This window comes from Amblyomma mixtum, chromosome 3, assembly GCF_055824585.1.
Source record: "Amblyomma mixtum isolate Tamu chromosome 3, ASM5582458v1, whole genome shotgun sequence".
Taxonomy (NCBI): domain Eukaryota; kingdom Metazoa; phylum Arthropoda; class Arachnida; order Ixodida; family Ixodidae; genus Amblyomma; species Amblyomma mixtum.
In genome coordinates this window covers 356,282,333-356,288,694 of record NC_143014.1, presented here as the reverse complement: position 1 = coordinate 356,288,694, position 6,362 = coordinate 356,282,333, and positions in this window count along the sequence as shown.

Below are 6,362 nucleotides of genomic sequence, written 5' to 3'. Positions count from 1 at the left end.
GTACTTCCAACCATCTGTTTTCCGAGACGACTGCAAGCGATGTCTACAGAAGCCAGGTGCAGGGCCTAGTGTATTCATTGCTAGAACGCCGGGCCTGGAGAAGTCCACCGTTCCGGAGAAACCAGGTGGAGGAGCAGAAAAACGTAAGCGCGAGCTTTCGCCAAGTGTGCCTTGCGTGTTAGATGAGCGTGAGGATGAGCAAGGCAACAATGCGATTGCAGAACACAAGGCAGCCCCTCCAGTTGAACTACCCGGTGAGCTATCGACATCATCAAATGCTGGTGCGCCAACCAGCGGGCAATATACAGATGGTAGAAGCAGCGCACTTCACATTGAGCGTGATGTGAATGCACCGAGTGGCGCATCGCATGAACCTCTGCTACATGGCGAAGAAACGGTCACAGCTGTGAGGAACAAGAAACGAAAAACCAAAGCCCACGCTAAGAGGTCATTTCAAACACAAACAGCGCCAACACCCTCTTGGAGTTTTTTTCTTCCAGCGCAAACGGTGGCGACGAAAAGAACACGCCCTGAGAGCGAAAACTGCCAGACTGAGCAGAACAGTGGACGCGTACAAGCAGGAGCTTCTGAAACTGAAGAAAAGCTGCTTGGTCAGTGCATTTTTTGAAGTTGTCGCCGATGCAGAAGACGGTAGTGCCAAAGCAGTGCTACTTCGAGACCAAGTGAAGAATTAAAAAAAGAAGAAACTGCAGGGGTCTGAAACCACAATCAGACAGTGTATCGCTATTCGACACCTATCGGCAAAGACTTAGGAACATATCAGGTCCGAGGGACTCCTCGACTACCATGTAGAAGCACTCTACAGAAATATATTGGAACAGTCGCTGGAGAAGTTGGGTTTAACAGCCTCGTCGTTGCCGCCTGGAAGCAGAACTAGCAAATCTGGACACGCTTCAGTCGAAAGTGTGCGGTCTTGTAGTAGACGAGATGAGGATTGGGGAGAAGCTGATCTATAACAAGCAAAGAGATGCATTTGTAGGAGATGTCGACATGGGCGCCGAAGTTCAAGATATTTGTCCCAGCTCAGAAGACGAGGTCCTAGCGGACTCCCTTTTGAACTTTTTGCTGTGTGGCCTTCACGCAAGGTTTACGATCCCCGTGGGGTATTTTTTTTACCAGAGGTTATACAGGAGAACAACTGGCCGTAATTATACGCCACGAGCTCTAGAAGACGGCCGATGTAGGATTCGACATCGTCCGGCTGGTGACCGACAACCGCAAGGTGAATGTCGCGGCAGTGGATATTCTGTGTGGAGGCATGGCGAACATACAGACATTGCACCCTGCCGATCCCTCTACGGAGCTTTTTATTTGCTTTGACCAAAGTCCCATCATAAAAAAATTCGACGTTACAGTTCCTTGCGCAGGACTTCGGCAAAACAAAACACATCACATCAAGGTATGTCAGAAGTCTACAAAATGCAGAAGACTAGACAGTGAAGCCAGTTAGGTTCTTGACCCGCAAGCACGTGTATCCATCTAACATAGAAAAAATGAATGTGAGATCAGCGGTTCAGTTGTTTTCAGTTCCTGTATCTGCCGCGCTTAGCTACCTCAAATATCAGGCCGGCCATACAAGTGATCTGGACTTTGCTTCAGCAGGACCAACAATTGAATTCATGCACATTATACAGAAGTGGTTCACACTAATGGACGTCAGCAATCGCCAACAACACATCCACTGTAATAACGCTGACGCCCGTCAGTGAACGGACGCAGATGACCCAAGATTAGAATGGCTTGAGGTTTCTTTCCTTGCTTACGTAGGAGACCTGAGGAACGAAAGCCCGGCTGGAAGCTTTTTAAGCAAGGAGACTTACTACGCTCTTGTCTTTGCGACCACGTCAAATATGAGGTGCATTCGTCACTTACTGACCTTGGAGTTCCGCTTCGGGCTCACACGTACAATGTCGAGGGACCCGATAGAGCCTATGTTTGGCTTCTTGCGCCGAAGTTCTGGTACTAACGACATCCTTGATGTGAAGAGCGGGATATCCGGACTTGAAAAAACGCAGAAGACCGGCATTGTTGCTGCCTTCGACCAGAGTACCGTTCAGAGCTCGACATCATTCGTCGCAAGGCAGCTGCTTCCAACTCAACAGAGACCCACCATGCCTGCCACCGGTAACAAGTTTCTCGGCCAGGCAGTGAACGACGTAAAAAATCACTGCAGAACATCGACACCGCGCATAACAGGGCCGGACGAAGCCAGCGTCGCTACGGTTGGAGGTTTCATTGTGAGGGTTGCAAGGGAAAACATGGCTTGCTCGAACTGCGTCGCACTGCTACAGGGTCACAAAGACACCACACCTCTCCTTGGCCTTATTGCCAAACAAGATCGAGGCGGGTTCTACTACCCTAGTCAGGAGCTCGTAAAACTGCTGATTGGTCTACGAAATCTTGTAGACTACGTGCTTCCGCAGAGAAAGCATTTCACAAAGCCTTTGAACGTTTGCGTCGAAAGAAGTGTGGCAGCGCTCATATAACTCAATGTTCTAAGCTGTGGCAACACAGACAGCGACCATCGCAAGGTTCTCCTGGAACTCAATATACAAAAGTTCATGAAGCCGCTGTTCACCAACTATGCAGCCAGCGCTACCGACAGGAATGCGGTTGTCAAGTTTCTTGACCGCAAGCCCATACTCCGCAAAGTGCTTAAATTGTAGGGAAGTTAAGCATACACCAAGCTCAAACGTTTTGCTTTCACTTTATCGTTGAGCCTGCCTGAAGTTTACCACTGTTTGCAGCAAAACTGGTTAGTTTATAGGGGTTTAACGTCCCAAAGCGACTTAGGCTATGAGAGACGCCGCGGTGAAGACCACCGGAAATTTCGACCACCTGGGGTTCTTTAACGTGCGCTGACATTGCACAGTACACGGGCCTCCAGAATTTCGCCTCCACTCCGTGAGACTCAAATCATGCTGCGTAAGCCACATGCCAGGACGAGAGTGTGTGGAAATATTTGCCGCGCGTTTCTTGTTACGTTACTTGTGAACGCTGACTACATGGAGTGCGACAACTGCGGTACGAGCAAAAAACTAAAATTTCATTGGAAGTGGAGAGAACACAACGGATGGGTCGCCGCGCTTTTCGAGCAGCGCCGCCGATGCCGCTACGATGCCGCTACTGGCTGCTACCGCCGGGACACCTCACCACCCCTGTTAGCTTGTCTAAATTACGACCAGAATGAGGTGGCACATTACGAGACGGTTTATTAAGCTGGAGTGGTAAGGCTCCGAGCGAATACACACCTCTGGTGGCGTCGCGCGCTGCCGCCGCTGCTGTTTGCATGAGCCAGTGACTGCGGAGCTCGCCGCGCACTACCGGGTGTACGTACGAATGCGCCGACCTCGACGATTTTTGCGAGCGCAGGGGATGTTTCACTACGCTTGGATATAAACGCGATACACGCTGGTTTTAGTAGCGAGGAACGAGCTTACGACGTAATTTCGCCATAGCAGAATCACTGAGCAAAGGCACGAGATAGTCCAACTCCACCAATTGCAGCTGGTCGAAAGTCATTCATGTCGCGGACAACTTCCGAATGTTTCACAAATAAGAGCGAACAGCTTGTGCCCCTACACGAATAACAAACACCACGTCTTTCGGTTGGGCTGCCGCATGCGAACTGCAAAATCTAATTGACTATTTCATGGCAACGTAAGGGACAAATGGGATATTCTGCCGTCTGCCGAAGTCCACTGCAGGGAGGTTGAGGCTTTCCTCGCGGCGAGTCGTTTTCTCCGGTGCAAGTCCAGTGCACGCCACACCTCTGGCCGTGCGTGGCGAAGGCTGAGCGGGGGCCGTTCGGACGTCGCCTCGATGGTTCCGCTCCATGAGCGTTTCGTGAAGCTCTAGTTCGTTAGCATCCGCGAGGAGACGTAGCTGCGGGCTCGGAGCATACCTCGTCTCCCATGAACATCATCGACCCGGATGCGGATCATGCACGCCTCCGCCTTTCCGCTTGGTCTCTCGTAAACTGCGACGGACCACCTATTCTTCTTGAAAGGCTCGCTGACATGGTCGTCGCCGCTGTATCAGCGCATAGGCTCGTCGGTGGCTCATCTTAAGGAAAGTACTATACAGCGCCAAAAGGAGGGACAGCAGAGAAGGCCAGTCCTGTTGTTTGTGTCTTCTCTGCTGTCGCTGTTTTTTTCCCTGTATATTTTTCCCTTAAGATCCGACATGCCTGTTGTCAGCGGTGTGAGGTCGAATAAAATGTTTTAATGATGAACATTCTATTTGCTCTGCTAGCGGGTATTGAAGAGCTAGTATAACATTTCTTAAGGATTACGTTCGGACAGGGGTTAATTCTGTACGGGCAGATGCGCGTTTTGACGGGTACGAGTTCTCGGTACCCAATAAGGATATCTGCGCTTCAGAGGTAGGTTCAGAACCGCAGGTAGCGCAGTGCCTTGTCATTTGGTTCGTTTACCAAAAGACAGAGGTGAGAGACTGTGATACAGCTTATTTAGTGCGAAGCGAAGGCTCCGAGCGTACGTCACTTCGCCTATAGCTGCCGCAGTCACTTGCACGCAACGAACAGTAGTGATCACCGCGCTCAGCAGGGCGTGAAGACGCGAATGTTTGTCATTTGTGGGAGTCCGGAGACGTAAGAATGTGCGATCAAAGTTATTTTTGCAGCTCCTCGAAAGTAGCGAATATAGCGCTGCCGGAAAGTGCGCATAGTAAGCAACTTGACAGGCATACTTTGGACATGACTATAGCCAAGAGCCTACACCGACGTCCGCCGTTCCTTTAATGAGAAGCGACTGGGTCCGTCGGACGTATCTATAGACACTTCGTTGCAGGCTCAAGCCCACCTGGTCTGCGGCCCTTGCTCTAGTCAGAGTCAGCTGTCGTACAGTCAGCCGCGTGACCTAGCTTCCACGCTCTGGATTGGTGTTCGCGATGGCGAGGAAGCCATGGCGCTGGTTTTCCCCTTCCTGTAGCATGCCGCATTGTATTTTTATTTCACTGTAGCTTAGTGAAATAAAAAATATTGAATTGGGGCCCGTCGCCGCATTCCAAGCACTCTTGGAGCTGATTCTTTCCCTTTTTCTCTCTCTGGAAGCGGGAAGTCGGCCTCACGTGAAGACAGAGACCATGGCCTGGCCAATAAAATGTGTAACATGCTCTCCAGCTGGGCACGGAATTCTCGTTTAGTTTTAAGACAAGGCTTCACAATTGCCGCTCGCTTGCTATGAACTGGCCTGTTTGTTTTTCTCAAGGAGAATGGTGTGTCTAAGTGACCAGGCTAGTAGGTGCATTTAGGTGGCATGAGCATGTGCCGAGTAGTGTGTTCGAAGAATTCGAAGTCGACCAGGACTTCTCTGAGCAGAGTTGTTCAAAGTTAAATGAATACCAGCTAGAGCAGTGCAGTTAACAAAAAGGAGAGATAATGGGGTATGTTGCAAAGTAAATCTCGTGCCTGGCATTGTACCTGTAAAGCATGGACTATAGTGTAAAATATTTTCGTTTCGCTTATTATATCCTACCAAAAAAAGAAAATTGTGTTGCACCAAAATACAAATTTTCCCTCAGCCTTTGAACACTCACGGTGTATACATTTGAAATGCACTATGTACAACCTATGAAGAGGTATAACGGACTAACGTTAATACGACGTGCATAAAAACACCAGCAGCTACAAGATACGGTCGAAATAGTGATAGTTCATATTCGATTGAGTGTTGGACAGAGCAAAAGAAGCATCTAAACTGAGTAGCTCGTGAAAAAGCACCACTCTGTTGCTTTTGATTTCAGCGGCACTGTTTATGAGTATCGGTCGGCCAACCGGTATTGCAAGAGAAAGACCATGCAGCGGAATGAAGCATCCCGTAGCGAACTGCACGTGAAGCAAAAGAATTCCGGAAGCACTCATGAATTCTGCGCTCTCTACCTTGGTTATTAGCGTCTAATCATCGCAAAATGTGGGGGCAGCGTTTATGGAGTTGATAACGTGTATTACATATTTTGCATCCACTTGTTTGCGTGCATCCCGACAGGTTACATAAGTTACTAGATGTGGAAACATAAAACTGCTCTCTGCGGTAGAAAGGTTGTGACCTTGCGTATCGAGTGAAATAATTGGTTCTGTCATGGTTGGCAGCAATTCGCATTGGCTTTTTGCTGCTCTGTGCTGTGTTCAGGTTTCTGGCTACTCGCGTCTCGACACTTTCATGCCTTGCTGTCTTCCCCCTATTGCCACGAACGAGTTTCTGTGCTGTACGTGTGTACGTCTGTCACCGTCGACAATGATCAGATGCTGTCATGCTCACACAGGTAAATGGTGACTCTGCAGAGCGGGCCACTTGGGCACGACAGTCGGCCGGGCATTC